The sequence below is a fragment of the Ambystoma mexicanum genome, chromosome 6p (genome assembly GCF_040938575.1).
Source record: "Ambystoma mexicanum isolate Mex_15411 chromosome 6p, UKY_AmexF1_1, whole genome shotgun sequence".
NCBI lineage: Eukaryota > Metazoa > Chordata > Amphibia > Caudata > Ambystomatidae > Ambystoma > Ambystoma mexicanum.
In genome coordinates this window covers 986,021,595-986,037,387 of record NC_090935.1, presented here as the reverse complement: position 1 = coordinate 986,037,387, position 15,793 = coordinate 986,021,595, and positions in this window count along the sequence as shown.

Here is a 15,793-nt window from a genome sequence, read left to right as displayed (position 1 = left end):
GTACCGCTGGGCCTGCCCATTTCATGGTGACTTGTAACAACAGCAGCAGTGGAATATAGGCACATGGGACTGTCAGTATGCCAGGATTGGGATGGCTGTCAGGGTTTCAGTACCCTGTTTGAGCCTGGTCTGCTTCTCAGAAGTGGAAAAAAGGGGATTGTTGAAGGTCATGACTCACATGCATTGGCAGAGCTGTGTGTGGCTGGCCTGCTCCCCTGCTCAAGTTAGCTACAGTGTATGTGCCTGAATTGGGTTTCATTCAGGATGGGGAAAGCAATACTGCATAGTCATTTTACTCACCATAAGCATTTATGTTTGCCAGACTCTTTTATAACGTGGAATGTGTGCATTTCAGTCATCTCTGTAAAGAAAGGTATTGTTTGGATCTTTAAGGCCATATATTGGCACATGCAACATGAGCTGGGGATAGGGAGGTGTGAAGTCCAGAATCTGGGGTGAGGACTCAGCTTAACTTGTGGCTTTACCTATTGGCTGGAGTGTTCGATCCTTGGTAAATCATTTACATCTCACATTGTCGAAGATAATATGGATAGAATTTTGGATTCCAATATGGATGGAATTTTTGATTCCAATAAGGCTGCATCCCTGATTTAACAACCCCTATTGAACAATCCCACCCCAAAGTTCTGTGAATTCATATTCTATTTCTATTAAAAAGATGAATTAAAACCAAATGTGGTCCTCTAAATGTATGCTAGGGAAGTCACCAACAATGTTATACAATCACAGGCAGATGGTCTACAGAAAGAAAAAATGGTCTGCCAATAGGGACACTGCTACTTTGCAAAGCACATACATACAATCATATAAATCAAATCTATATCTATATATCTATATATATATATATATATATATATATATATATATATATATATATATATATATATATGTTTCTAGATTGCAAGAACAATGTACATTTAATGTCACTGCTTGTCGTTTTGCACATCATTGCTTATACTGATTGACCAGAGAAAATGTAATACAATTTATTTTCTCCAATATCAATGACAATTGTTGGTATTAGAGAGAATGTTTCAACATCAAAAACATACACACAATAATAATCAAAATCTGTTGGCTCATTTATGTAGTATTCTCTTATGTATACGACATGGTTGGCTTCTAGTGTAGGCATGTATGTAAAATGCAAACTATGGTAGTTTGCATTAAGAAACTATAAGCTTATGTTTAAGGGAGCTGTGCTTTCATTTTTAGAGGACACAAGATATTGGTTCTGTCACACAACATAGGAACATGAAATTATGCTTTTCTGAAAGGACAGAAATTATACCCTAATTCTACTTGATAATTTTAATCTAATATATGGGGTGGGGGGCTCTCCCTTCAGTGCAATATCATGGTCATTTTAAATTGCATAATTTTCTGGGAAATGGCAGTGGACAAGCTAATCTCCCTCATACCCATCAAGAATGATGTGGGTTTTCTCAAAATGACTATGGCTTCCAAAGGGCAACAAAGTAATAACGCAATGTAAAACTGTACAGCGTTGTACATCTGTTCTCAATTCCAGTGCAGAAAATGCTATCCAAATTCTATTTTGTTTTAGTTCCCCACTATCCTGGAGTAGGGTTATAAAACAAGGTGCATTTTACACCGAAGGCATGTTACAGCATTGCATTCCATTTAACTTTGGTTCTGTTAAAAGACAATGCACATTTTGCACAGAAAATGTTATCAGGATTCTGATTTAAATCAATTCCCCATTAGCCTGGAATAGGGTCAGAAAGCAGGGTGCATTTATTTTGAGTTGAAAATTAAATCATTCTATTTTACATCAGTCCCCCATTGACTTCCCTTCTAGCCCCTCCCCCTTTCAGTGGGCCTACTGATAAAGGATTCTTGAGGGCATATATCTATTTTCGGGCTTTGAAACTCACTTCTGAGTATTTCTTTATGACATAGAATTGTCAAGGCCTCTGACAAATTCAGGCATCTTTCACTCAGTGAGCTACACCCATCAGTCTCTGCTTGGGGCTTTTCCCTAGGGAATCAGATGCTATTTAGGTAAAATCTGCTTCAGGCTTTCTCTGACAGGCCAGAGAGAGTCATCCTATTACCTCAAGGTATTATCTCTGTTCAGCGCTTGTTTATTCAGGGAGGGTTGCTCTATCTGCAGACTTTCCAGAATCCCAAAGTGCTCACTATTATGTGTTAAGGCTTTTATACTGTCAACACTTCCCATGCAGTGTCACCTGAAAGGTTCCCTCATTGGTTACTTTCAGATGCTGGCACACCCAGAGAAAGCATCTTCTTATTTGAGAGGGCCATCATATTTTTTTTTTATTTTTTTTTAAAACTTCTTTTTATTATAAGCGTGGCAGCAAAACACAGGCGAACAGCGCCAGGCGGAACATTGTAAAAGAACAGTATACATAGCGTAGATATACAGAAGTTACTACACATATTGAACAGTCGAAGAGCAAAATGCAGTGAGATCGTGAAGAAGGGTATCAGGGAACTATGACTGAGCTAAGGACCCAAGCTGGCTAGGGGAAACCGGAGAGGAAGGGGAGGTCTGAGTCTCGACTAGGTCAGAGATATAAGAGCGGAATCGGAGCCAAATATTTCTCGGTCTGGAACGTGTGGGTTGCAGGTGGGACCAGGTTTCTTCCGTGTCAGAGGCCCACGTGACCGCTTTCAACCATTGGGCATGTGTAGGAGGGAAGGGGCGAAGCCAACAGAGCAGGATAGAGCGCACCGCGAGGAGGAGGCAAAGACCAGCTAATTTCTTGGAGTCTCGGGGGAGGCCTGGGAGATCGTGAAAGAGGCATACCAGCGGGGAGAGAGCAATGGGGTGGTCTGTCACAGTGGACACAGTCGAGCAGACGGCCTCCCAGAACTGGGCCAGGCGAGGGCAGGACCAGATCATGTGGATATAGTCAGCCCCATCCCGACCGCATCTGGGGCAGCTGGTAGGATAGTCGGCCGACATACGATGTAGTCTGATCGGGGTATGGTGGAATCTGTGAAGAACTTTGAATTGAATAAGTTTGAACCGAGAATTGAAAGAGACCCGCTGCGTGCGGTCGCATAGATGGGTCCAACGATCCTCGGACATCTCCACACCAAGGTCCGCCTCCCAGGCGAGTTTCAGTTTGGTAAAGTCTGGGACCGATCTGGACTGCAGCATGGTGTATAGCCTAGAGATCTTGCCCCTCCTAGGGGTGGGAGAAGTGAGCTCCTCAATTGCGGGGTCATCAGGCGGTAATGCAGGGAATGTTTGGTAATGTCGTTTAAGGGTCTTTCGAAGGGATGCGTATTGGAGCCATACGCTCCGGTCCCTTCTCAGGGATAAGGGGAGGTCAGGCCACTCGACAAATATACCCTGGTCGAACACGTCGCGTAGCAGCTCGAAGCCCAAGTCCGCCCATCGGCGCACCGCTACCAATGGGACCCGCGGGACCCCGGGGAGAAAATTCCAAAGTGGAAGATTTCCATGGAAGGCATAGGCGGTCCCCAACAGACTCCACGTTTTTGCTAGTGCAACGGCTGTGCAGGCAACCGGGTTCTGCGAGTTCCGAGTCAAGGGGGCGGGTTGTAGCACCAGGGAGCGGATGTCTCGATCAGCTACTGCGAGCCTCTCAAGTCGGACATGCGGGGCTGAATCCGCGGTATCAAACCAATAGGAGGTATATTGGATTTGTGACGCCATCCAGTATTTAAGAAAGTTAGGGGCACCGAAGCCCCCGTAAGACATGGGGGTGGAGAGGGTCCCGATTTTAAGACGAACCGCACCCGAGTGCCAGAGAAAAGAGTTCACGGTGCGGTCCAATTCGCGGAAAAAGCCCGCCCCCGGCCATAAGGGAACATTAGCGAACCTATAGAGCAGCTGGGGTAATACCACCATCTTCAACAGGCCAATTCTGCCTGCCCGAGATATTGGGAGCTTGTCCCAGACCTGAGTCTTGGCTGTCAAGTGCGTAAGATATTTCTGGTAGTTTTCGTGGAATGTCCACTCATATTGGCGAGTCACCACCGTCCCAAGGTAAATAAGTATGTCTTGAGCCCATGTGAAACCAAAGGTATCAGGGAGGTGAGAGGTGCATTCCGTCAGCGGAAAGAGGGTAAATTTCGAACAGTTCACTTTAAGGCCAGAGATCTGGCCGAAACGGCTAATGTCTGCAAGTACAGGGGGTAAGTTGGCCGAGGGAGAGCGCACAAATAGCAACGCGTCATCTGCATAGAGGGACACTATATCTGTGTATCCTGCGGAGCGGAGACCCTTGTCTGCATGGCGTTGGCGGAGCATGTCGGCAAACGGCTCGATTGCTATCGCAAAGACCAGGGGAGAGAAGGGACATCCCTGTCTCGTTCCCCTGGCGATCTTGAAAAGGGGAGAATAGCGGTCCCCCGTACTGACCCTGGCAACCGGTTCAGAGTAAAGCAGTCTGATCCAGGAGATAAAAGAGGGGCCGAATTTACAGCTCTCAAGGACTCGCCATAAATACTTCCATGAGACCGAGTCGAATGCCTTTTGCATGTCGAGGGCAACAGCCACAGCGTGTGTGTCGGGGCTGATTCTATCAATAATGTTGAATAGCCGCCTCAAGTTCAGAGAAGTGGAGCGACCTGGGATAAAACCGGCCTGGTCTGGATGGACTATAGATGGCAGAAGGGGAGCCAGCCGGAGAGCCAGAGCCTTGGCAAATATTTTGACATCGCAGTTTATGAGAGACAATGGGCGATACGAGCCGCACTGTGAAGGGGGTTTGCCGGGCTTAAGTAGCACTGCGATCGTGGCTTCACGGAGAGAAGGAGGAAGCACCCCAGCCTCAACAGACTCCTCCCAGAGAGCCAGCAAATGAGGGAGCAGTTGTGACTTGAAGCGTTTATAGAACTCGACTGGGATACCGTCCGAGCCAGGTGTGCGGCCCGAGGATAGGGAGTCAATTGCGGTCGAGAGCTCCTCCCGTGTGAGTGGGGAGTCAAGGGAGCCCGCAGCCTCCGGGGACAGAGTAGATAGAGGGAGGGTATCGAGAAAGGAGTCAATCTCCGCCAACGAGACCTCATCGGCATTGGAATACAAGGATTCGTAGAAGGTGAAGAATTCCCTATTGATCTCTTGTGAAGAGACCGCCATGGAATCATCAGATCTCTCAACCCCGAGAATGTGCGGGGGCCCCGTCTCATGCCGGATCAACCTAGCTAGGAAGCGGCCGGGGCGTTCCCCCTCTCCGTACCTCCTAGCCACACCAGGGTTATCGAGGAACCTCTGCTCGCGGTCCGCAAGAGAACGGAAGTTATCCAGTTCCTCCCCAATATTAGCGAGGTTACCTGGAGTAGAGTGTAGTGAGCATGTGGCTTCCAGAGATGAAAGTCTAGATTCGCTGGCGGCGAGGTCCCTGCGGATTGACTTAAGGGCCCAGCTTTCCTTAGACAGCACAATCCCTCTAGTGTAAGCCTTGAATGATTCCCATAAGGTGGCGTGGGACGTTACCGAGCCCGTATTGGTCTCGAAGTACTCCTCAATCGACAGTTCAAGTTCGGAGCAAAACTCTGGGTCCAGCAGGGAAAGGGGTTTCAATTTCCAGTGTCGAGAGCGGGCGGGATCGGGGCCCCAGTCTACTGTAATGGTGACAGGAGAGTGGTCAGAGAGGGTTCTCGGGAGGATCATTAGTTGTGTTACATTCTTGACTAGTATGTTAGAGATCACCCACCTATCAATACGAGAATAGGAGTCGTGAACCGAGGAGTAAAAGGAGTAGATGCGGGAGTCCGGGTAGAAGAACCTCCACGCGTCCACCATGGCCAGGCGGGGAAGGGAGGAAAGTGCCGCATAAGCCGCCCTGGAGAGGTGACGGGGCCTGGAGCCCGATCTATCCAGGGCTATATCGAAGATCGTGTTAAAGTCCCCTCCCCAGAGGATTGGAACAAGGGGGAAGCCATCGAGAAGGGAGGTGACCTGCACGTAAAATTCCGGGTCATCAAGGTTAGGGCCATAGATATTCAGGAGGATCACTTCCTTATGGTGCAGCATGGCGTGAAGAAGTACATATCTACCCTGGGGGTCAATTTTCGAGGAGATGAGGGAAAAGTGGAGGCTCCTGTGACTGAGGGTCATGACTCCTCAGCTCTGGGAAGAATAATCAGTGAAAAACCGGTGAGGACCCCAGGATTTGGCAAAGCGCATGCAGTGTATAGAACGAGCATGAGTCTCCTGAAGGAAGAGAATCTTGGATCGGTGGCGCTCGGCCTGCAGCTGGAGCTGTCTCATCTTCCTATAGTTCCCCAGACCTCGCACATTCCAGCTCATAAAGGTCAGGGCACTCTCAGTCACAGCATGGCGGTATTAGGAATAAAGCAGAATGTCGGGGACCGAGAGGTCAAATTAACAGTTCCACGGGAGCATATCCCAAATGCCTCAGCACAGTTCGCCTTCGCTGCCATCGCCACTTTTCCAATAACAAAAACCCAAACAACCCCAACATAGCCCACCCCCACCCACACCCCCCTCCCAATCAGAGGGATGACCAGCCCATCCCTTAGTAAACAAAACCAAAGCAGAGGCATCGTCGCCTGGGGGTCTGAAGGCCCAACTGGCCGTAACGCTCCGGGTTGCAGCAGAGCAAATAGTGCATGGGAAGCCCGTGACGGACGAGAAATGCAGATTAGACAAAGTTCTCGCCAAGGGAACAGCGGGCGAGCACCAAGGTCGAGCTGAACAAGCAGGTTGCGGGAAAAAGGATTGACATGGTCCCAGTTCCGGGGGGGCGAGAGGACCCATACGCCTCCCATCGGGGACCAAGGATCACCGCTGTGCCGAGATCAGGGGAAGGGGATCAGCCAGGGAAGTGTTCATCGATGAATTTGGAGGCCTCTTCCGGAATCGTGAAGAACAACACCTGATTGGAGTACTCTATACGAAGCTTGGCAGGATAAAGCATAGCATATTTTATGGAGTGGTCTCGCAACCTGCGTTTCACCGCCTGGAAGGTTTTGCGTTCCCGCTGGACCGCAGTCGAGAAGTCGGGATAGAGGTGGATCCTCGCGCCGCCCAGGAGTAGCTCACCCTTGAGTCTCGCAGCCCTGAGGAGGGCGTCGCGGTCGCGGTAGTTTAGTACGCGGGCTATGATGGGTCGAGGAGGGGCACCAGGTCTTGGTTTCGCCACCAGGGCGCGATGGGCCCGTTCAATTGCGAAGTGTGGAGAGAGCTCAGGCTCGTCAAGCAGCGACAGAAGTGTGCGTTGAACAAAGTCTTCCATTGGCTCATGGATTTCATCCTCAGGGACCCCGATGATGCGGAGGTTATTGCGCCTCGAGCGGGATTCCAAATCCTCGTTTTTCTTTTCCACCTCCGTGACTCGGCTGGAGAGAGCGACGACCTCGGCGCGAAGGGCCCCCAGCGCATCCTCCGCAGAGCCCACCCGTGTCTCGACCTCCAATACACGGCCGTCTGTCCTCTCAATGTGGGCCTTAATAGAGGATATGGTGCCGGTCATGTCGTCAAGTTTGGAGTGGAGAGCGGTGAACCCCTCACGCATAAGATCAATCATATTTCGGGAGTCCGGGGATGTGTCGAGGGGGGCATCGGAGGCCGACTCGGAGGCTTCCTCAGGTGGCCTCGCCGCAGCTCTCGCAAACATATTGATGGAGCTCTGTTTCCTTGCACCTCCCCTGGTCATCCTGGCTTATGGGTATATCAGGTAGAGAGAAGAGGGAGAGATGAGAGCTAGAAATTAGTGCCAAGGAGCGTCCTCCGGGATATAGGGGCCAATGCGTGTCCCGGGGTGATGTAGGCACAGAGCAGCAAGCGAGCACACCCCGAGTCCGGAGTAGAGGTTGTGGCCCCTCTAGGGCAGGAGAGTAGATGTCGCCGTGATAGGCCCAGGCGCGCACCGGTGAAGCGGCGCACAGTGGCCGGAGCGCGGTTCAGGGAGTCCAGTGGAGGCAGCTACAAGGTATGTTCGCCAGCGCCTCAGCCCCAGGGCGCGTGCAGCCCGGGGGGAGATGGAGCACAGTCCAGCGGGTCACAGTGGCTGGGTAGACGCAGCAGGAGTTAGCGGCGTAGAGAGAGAGGCAGGGGGGCGGGAGGGGACAGCAGCGCCGGCACCAGGGAGGCACCCGCAGGGTATGGTAGGTGCGGGCGGACCCGCCAGAGTCACAGCAGTCAGGCGCAGTCCCCTCCCCGCGCTCCCCCTACCTCTAAGCCGCCACGAAGTTGAAGTGGCCCCTCGGGGCCCGGACCAATGGCACGGGGCTGGTCGGCTCCCGCGCCAGTCAGGAGAGGAGGCAGTCGGTCCAAGAGGTCGCGGCTGATCGGTCCACAGGATCGAGGAGAGGCCCGGCCGGCCACAGCAATCCGGCGCCCCTCGCCGGGCGGGTGCCCCTCCCCCAAGCGGCCCGCAGCGCCGCGGCCTCAGGTCGGAAGAGGGCCGACGCTGTCGGAGCCGCGGGTCGGGGGGGGCGGAAGGCTGCAGCCGCAGGGCAGGAAAGAGGGCGCAGCCCCGTCCACGGGGCACGCAGCGGCTCCAAACCGCGTCCGGTCGCGGTAGTAGTGCTCCCGAAGGATCGGGTGTAGGAGGCAGGTCCGCAGATGGCGTCGGGCAGAGAAGAGCAGGATCGAACGCTCTGCTGGCCCGGAGCACGGCGTTTAGGCGGCCATCTTGATTGCCGCGCAACAGCGCCCCCCGCCATCATATTTTGACATGTTACAAGAGGTGGTTCTGTTCAATTTCAGACTTAAATCCATATTTGCTCCATACCTTTTGATAGGAATATATCTTGTTACTGAGATAGGTCTTTTGAGATGTACCAAATCCTTGCAAATTCATAGACAGTAGTATTTCCCTATAGCATGAACTATGCCAATGTTATTAAATATGTTTATTCATTATTGATTTATATGAATAAGTTATGTTTAGTCTTATTTTGTGGGGAATGTTTTCCTGAATATATAACTATCTTTGTTTTTTCAGGAGACCAAAACATTGCAAAGTTATGATTATTTTTCTAAATTACATTGTGTGCACATTTAAATAAGTCTGCAACTTTGTTTTTTATATATATTGGACAGCCCTATTTCAATGTAATTATTTACTGGAGCATAGCTGACTCATATCACTTTGGAATTAATTATTCATTAATATGAAAGCGATGGTGGGTTTATGCCTGAGCTAGAAGTCAAGCATCAAACAATAAGTGAAAACACAGCTGGGATCCCCTACTTCACGGGCACCTGGGGGTAGAACAATTATATATTATATTATATATTATATATTAAACAAAAAGTGGTGCCCCGTGGAATTGAGGAGAACTAGAGAAAAAGAGACATGAGCTGTGGTCCTAATCAAACATTATTTTATTTTCATTATTATTTAATATATTGTTACTGTTTCTCATCCATTCATTCATATTCCATATATATACCATTCATTCCCATCATTCTGAAACAATTCATCTACGAAAGCCAGAATTTGCAAATAAGATGTCTGTTCCAATTCTTTTCATTTCCAATTTTTCTTGCTAATGATGATATATCCACTAGTACTATTTTTCCACATTATAAACTTTATCAACTATAGTTGTCCTGCAGTTTTGTCATCCAATTCGCGTGGGACTTCCAACATATAATAGTTTCGACTCAACAATATCTAGTAAACTTCTTCCAGATAATTGTATACGTCTTCTTCAGGATATGTGAACATTCCTAATTTTCAAATCTTATAAGTTTCAGCAAGTGTTTCCGAACATGTTTTCTGATGATGAGCCTTTTTGTGTAAATATGTTTTTGTTTCTGCCAGGGTATACTTTTAAATTTAACCCGACTTTCATAAGTTTTGGGACCGCCACATTTAGTAGCTTGTGTTTGTATTTAATGTGGTCGTTCTCAGACTATTTTCTGGCGGCCTCCCGGTTTTGCATATACATCTTGGTTTGTACCTTCCTGATGTATCTCTGTCTATTACTTCTTTCACCTTCACAAGTGCCTGTGTAAAACCTGCATTCGTACGGATGCCGACTCGTACCCGTCAAGATTCAATCTTGATAGGTACGAGTCGGCATCCGTGCGAATGCAGGTACTTGTGCAACTGTGTTTCAGGCCCACTAGTATGCCCCCTGAAGGCCAGGAGTTGATAGTAAGCATAAGGTACAGCAATCAATGAATATTCTATTAGCATCCTCACAGACTCATAAAAATCGGCTGCAGGATGTTCATAATATTTATTCATATGCGTTAAAAACATATGGAAATTACTCTTATATATGGAAAGTCAGTGCGCAAACAGCTACAATTCAGAACATATTTTTTTCTTTTCCGTCTGTATAAACCATCTAAGTTTTCTACCATTTTCTGAAGCGAATACAGACACAACCACGGTGTGTAATTGATCCAGATAATTGAAAGATCAATATTTACCACAGTATTTCTTTAGTACTATGCCAATATAGTGCACACTTTTTGCTGTTTTTGCATCATTTGTGCGTGCTATAAAAGAGATATTTTGCAACTTCAAACAAAATCTATTATTGTCATAAAGAAAAGTTAGCACAAGTGATTTTAAAGCATGGGACATATTTTTAGAATAACACCTTTTTGGACTTGCTTATTTCAAGCAACACACTATTTTGCAATGATGTACCTCACACAAAATGTTAAAATTCCTCGTGAACAAAGTAATCTACCATTTTTTGGTTTAATTGACTTCATATTGAAGAGAACAACGTTCACCACATTTTCCATTAGGTTTAATTACTGTAAAAAAGCAATGATACATTTTTGCAGGTTCAGCTCATTTTGACCAGTTCCTATTCCAGTCATAGGAGGAAAACTCCCCCCAGTCAAGTTGCAATATGACACCTAAACAATGTCAAACTAAGAAACTAAACCGATATCACTGGCAAAAAACTATCCACCCATGAGATGAAACGTGAGTCTCAGTTTAGGAACAGCTATAACAGCGCATTATTTCAAGCCTGCAAGCATTTATCTCTACAAGCATGCACACAAGTTCAATCTGGTATGTGTACACATGAGCCACATATCTTTAACAGTGTGAAGTGAGCAATAAAGTGAGGGGGATGGGTAACAAGAGAATGTGAGCAATGCAATTGAGCCACAGGTAAACATGTGAGAGAATAAAAGAAAGAAGAAAAAAGTGTGCATGTAAGAGAGAAACAGAGAAAGAGAGAGAAGAATATTAAGAATGAGAGACAGCAAGAGAGAAGCAAGAGAGCTAGAGAGGAGTGTTAGAAAGGAGAGCCAGACATATAAGAAGAACGAGAGAGGCACTGATAGATAGTTGAAGAGATAAGGAAGGGCTGCATGTGTGCAGCAGAAAGTGAGTGAGACATAGAAAGAAACAGAGAATGGAAGATCACGACAGCAGAGGGGTCTGAACCTTATGGCACCACTTTTGGCTCAAGTGATGTCAGGGGAAATGACATCACAAGAACAGACTTCACAGGCATTCTACAAAAACTAACAAGTGATGGATAGAAGGTTTTCAATGAATGATAACACTTGAATTGTTTGGGCAACCTTACATACAACATATTGATTGCCGGACCAAATGTTGGGATGCATGTCCAGCATTCCAGCAGGGTAAGAAAGAAAAAGGCTGCAAAAAAAACCTATTAGCCCGAACCATTGCAGGAACAGATTGAGTTTCACACAAGAGAAGAAGCGTTAAGGCGAGGGATTTGTTAATCTCCCTGATTACCCACAAGAGGAAGTGTGCTGAGGAAATCCCCTGCTCTCAAAAACAGAAGTGTCCAACTATTTCCTGGCGGACACTTCATTCAGTGGGAGGACATCAAGGAGCTAGTGGGGAATACATATAGGTATAGCAACAAAATAGCCGTATACAATCAGTCATACAGAATATATACCCCACCTTCCCAGATGAGCCACCGTTAAACATGGGACTTGGATACATGTTCACAGGGGGGCTCCAAAAGTTCTCGGCATCAGCACTGTATAAGATTATACTCCAGACGTGCCCAATAGAAAAACGCACAACTAAGACCAAGTGGGAGCTAGACCTGGGACAACAAATTGGCGATGAGGAATGGTCCCAAATTTGGGCACTTACCAAACAAATATCTTGTAACTCCAGATACAGACTAATTCATTATAAGATAATACAAAGGACGCACTACACCCCGAAAAGCTCAGACGTATATACCCAACCATGTCCGGGAATTGCCCGAGATGCAATGCAGAAGATGCGAACATTTATCACATGTTGTGGGCATGTGTAAAACTCAGGGGTTATTGGAAGGAGGTGTGTGAGGCCCTAGATGGGATGGCGGATCAACCAGTGGAATGGTCCCCCCGGATGTGCTTGCTGGGTATAGTCGAAAAAATGAACCCGATATGGCGCAAACTTTTAAACCTGAGTCTGCTCATCGCCAAAAGGGCGATCTTGATGAGATGGAAAAGTGCTAACCCCCCAACCAAGGCAGACTGGTATAGGGACATGTTATGGACAAATGACATGGAAGAATTGTACATAGACTCGGTGTTACCTGTATCCAGACCGAAGAATATATGGGAAAGATATAAACTATACCTGCTGGAAAAAGCCGAGCAAGAACACTCCGACTCAGAAAGAAATTGATTATGTACAAAGTATGAACCAATGAACGTTGCCGCTATGTACTTGTATTACCTGTGTGCAAGAAAAATAAAGTTGTAAAAAAAAAAAACAGAAGTGTCCAGCAATGTAACAAAAGTTTTACTGTTTATTTGAGAGCTCTCATACAGGGATAGAGCAATGGACAACACAGCATTCTTCAATACGCTCTCCTCAATCACAGGCTTGTCCAGGCGTTTTATGGTACAGTGACATCACAAAATAATGATACACGGCATAAAACCTAAGGTGGAATAGGATTGGTTAGTACAGTCGACTACATTTATAAAATATTGGGTATTAGTACATTGATTGGACAAAGTATATCTGGTGGCTCCTCCTGCGACCACCTCCTAAATGTTGCAACTACAAATATTTCAGGTTAGTGTTCTGTGATAGGGTTATGCAACAAAGTGGGATCTTAGTGGGGAAGGTGAGTAGGCATTGGCCAAAGAGGGTCTTGCTTTGGAGCTTTGGAAAGTTACCAGCCAAAGTGCCACTATTCAAGGTGGTAAGTACGGCCGCAAAGGTGCTGTATGTTCTCAACAAGTTACCATCTCTGATCTGCTAGGCCATGAGACAGAACATTCAGCTTTGAACTAGGTATAAACTTTGTATCATTTTACCTTCAGATGGATGGGAACAATGGTCCCTGCCTGGCTCGAATGAATAGACTTTGCCCTCTGGGTTATGATCACATGTGCAGGGACCACAAACTTGACTTCTCCTGCTTGCATTTACGAGGATTTTCAGCTTTTAAACATGCAGGTGTCTGCTAATATGAAACTTTCTCCCTCTGTGTCCTTGGCACGAACATGTACAGTGGCTGCACTGACAGCCTGGTCTGCGCGTCTCTGTAAACTCAGAAAGTCAGCCTTTCTCTGTACTCTCGAGTCCCTTTAGTACCTCCCATTCATTTCAATCCTGCTGTGGTTTCCATCTTGATTTTCATGGCAGCCCCTGTTTGTTGTGCTTAGAATCGACAAACAGCTTTTATGTATTCTTGTGCAACTTGTGGTTACTGCATAGCAAGAGTGTGTCTGTCCTCAATCTAGGTGGGTCATACGAATGTTCTTCATCTCTACAAGCAATTTAATCTAAGTGTCTGTGTAGCTTCTTGCAGGGATGCAAATGGGTTTCATGTCTAATGCTTCTATGTCATGGTCTCTGTCGTGATGTCATCAGCTTCTGCATGGTTGCAGTCAGTCTACCTGCTCCATTGACTGCAAACTTTTATCTTCAGTGACGTCATTAGGATAGGGTCTGAAAGTTTGTCTGAGTGAATAGCTTTTCTCATACCTGTGGGTCATTGACAGTGGAGATGAGGGCACCAGGAACGATGGTCATCTCTCATTTCTCTGCCACCAAGATGAGAGTGGGATAGGTGCACAAGGAACATTTTTAGTTCTCCCTCTTCAATCCCCTCTCTGGTCGATAGATCAACCACAGTCCCGTGACCAGTCTCTCTGTTCATATGCGACTTTGGAATCCATAGGAATGGGGACATGGAAGCACTGGCACCGTTGCTAACAGTGCCAGTGCTTTTTGAAAACCATGCCTGAAGGGTCAGTCTTCCCGGCAGTTCAGACCTGCTGGGAGTGCCGGTCCCTGCAGGCATACTCATAGTCTGGCGGTCCAGAAAATGTACCAGTGTGTTGCTACCGGCCTCCTTATTTCCACACCACCAGACTTGTAATGAGGTCCAGTGTGCCTAATCTAGCTTTCCATATGCTCCTGTGCAGCTCAGGTTCCTGACCGTGTCTGGATCTGCTGCTGTGCTTCTTCTTCTTGTGGTGTGTCATCTACGAATAGGGGACTGGGGGGCCTCACCTCTGTGGTGCTTGACATCTCCAAGATAGTTCCATGCTTTTTTCCCTATCAGTTTTACCGCCTTGTTACTTGCTCTATGGTGTAGAATACTTGGAAGCGAAGCTTGTGCCATGCCCTCATAAACATTTTCAACAAAATTCCATCTCCATCGTAAAGAAGAGGTGCCTTAAGCAGTTTGTGGGTTTCTACTAGTGTGTCATCTTCATCATTCTTCTTTGACCTCCCCAGCCTCACGTCCAGCTGTTGAGATATAAAAGAAGCACAAGCTATCATCGAAGCGAGATATCTGTACATTTAATCCCCAGAACAGTATCAACATTTTGGGTGTCCCTCAATGCTCTAGTGGGAGGAGCAAGTCGTAGACACATGTGTTGCCTGCTAACCGCCTCATGAGGAGTTAAATGGTGGTCAGATGCAGGCTGATTGCGCAATGCAAATAATGCAATGGGTAGGTAATGGGTCATCCCTTTTTCAGTGTTATTTTTATTTTAGCAATTTTTTTCCTGGAGCAATCTATTGAGGTGTTCGCAAATTCCATTCGCTTGTGGGCGATAAACACATGAAAACTTGAGCTTGATTCCCTGCAGGGTTGTGATATGACATTGTTGAAATAGATATACCCTCGCTAATAAAGAATCATGTTTGGCAACAAAGACACCTGTTACAGCAAAAAGGTCTACTACTTGAAGCTATGCCACTACCTGTCCCTATTGAATCTGAGCTATTACATCCAAGCAGTCCTCAATGCCGACGGAGCTCTTTTCTTGGTACTAATCCAACTGCAGCCTTGCATGCCTGCTGTAATTGTAAAACCACCTCTCTTGAACCTGTGCAGGCCCGGAATCAAAATGGACCTGGGTCACTCATGCCAGAGAAAAGGGACTTAAAGAACAGTAGCTCAATCATTCTAGAGTCTTGCATGGGTGCTCACTTGTCACATGGAACACAAGAGGATTCTCCCATCTACTATCAACCAAAACTACACTATTACATAACTTTTACCTGGTATTTCTACAGGAAACCTGTATGATGTGCGCCCCTGTTTGTCCTGATCATCAGGTTGCTGCAATATCTGCTTCCAAAGCCGCGGGGGTACGACCGGCTGCTGGATTACTAGTAGCCATTAGAAACGACTCTGAACTAACTCTTGAACCGTGGCTGTCACCTGACTCTGGCATCCAAGCAGCCAAAATACATACCCTTAATAGAAATCATCCTCTGTATCCAACTATGGTATTAGTAAACATATATTGGAATCTGGCTTAGCCTACTGAAACCCAATTCATGGATAAGATTGAGGTAATACTGGGCCAAATCTTAATGGATTCCAGTATTATGACCACGAT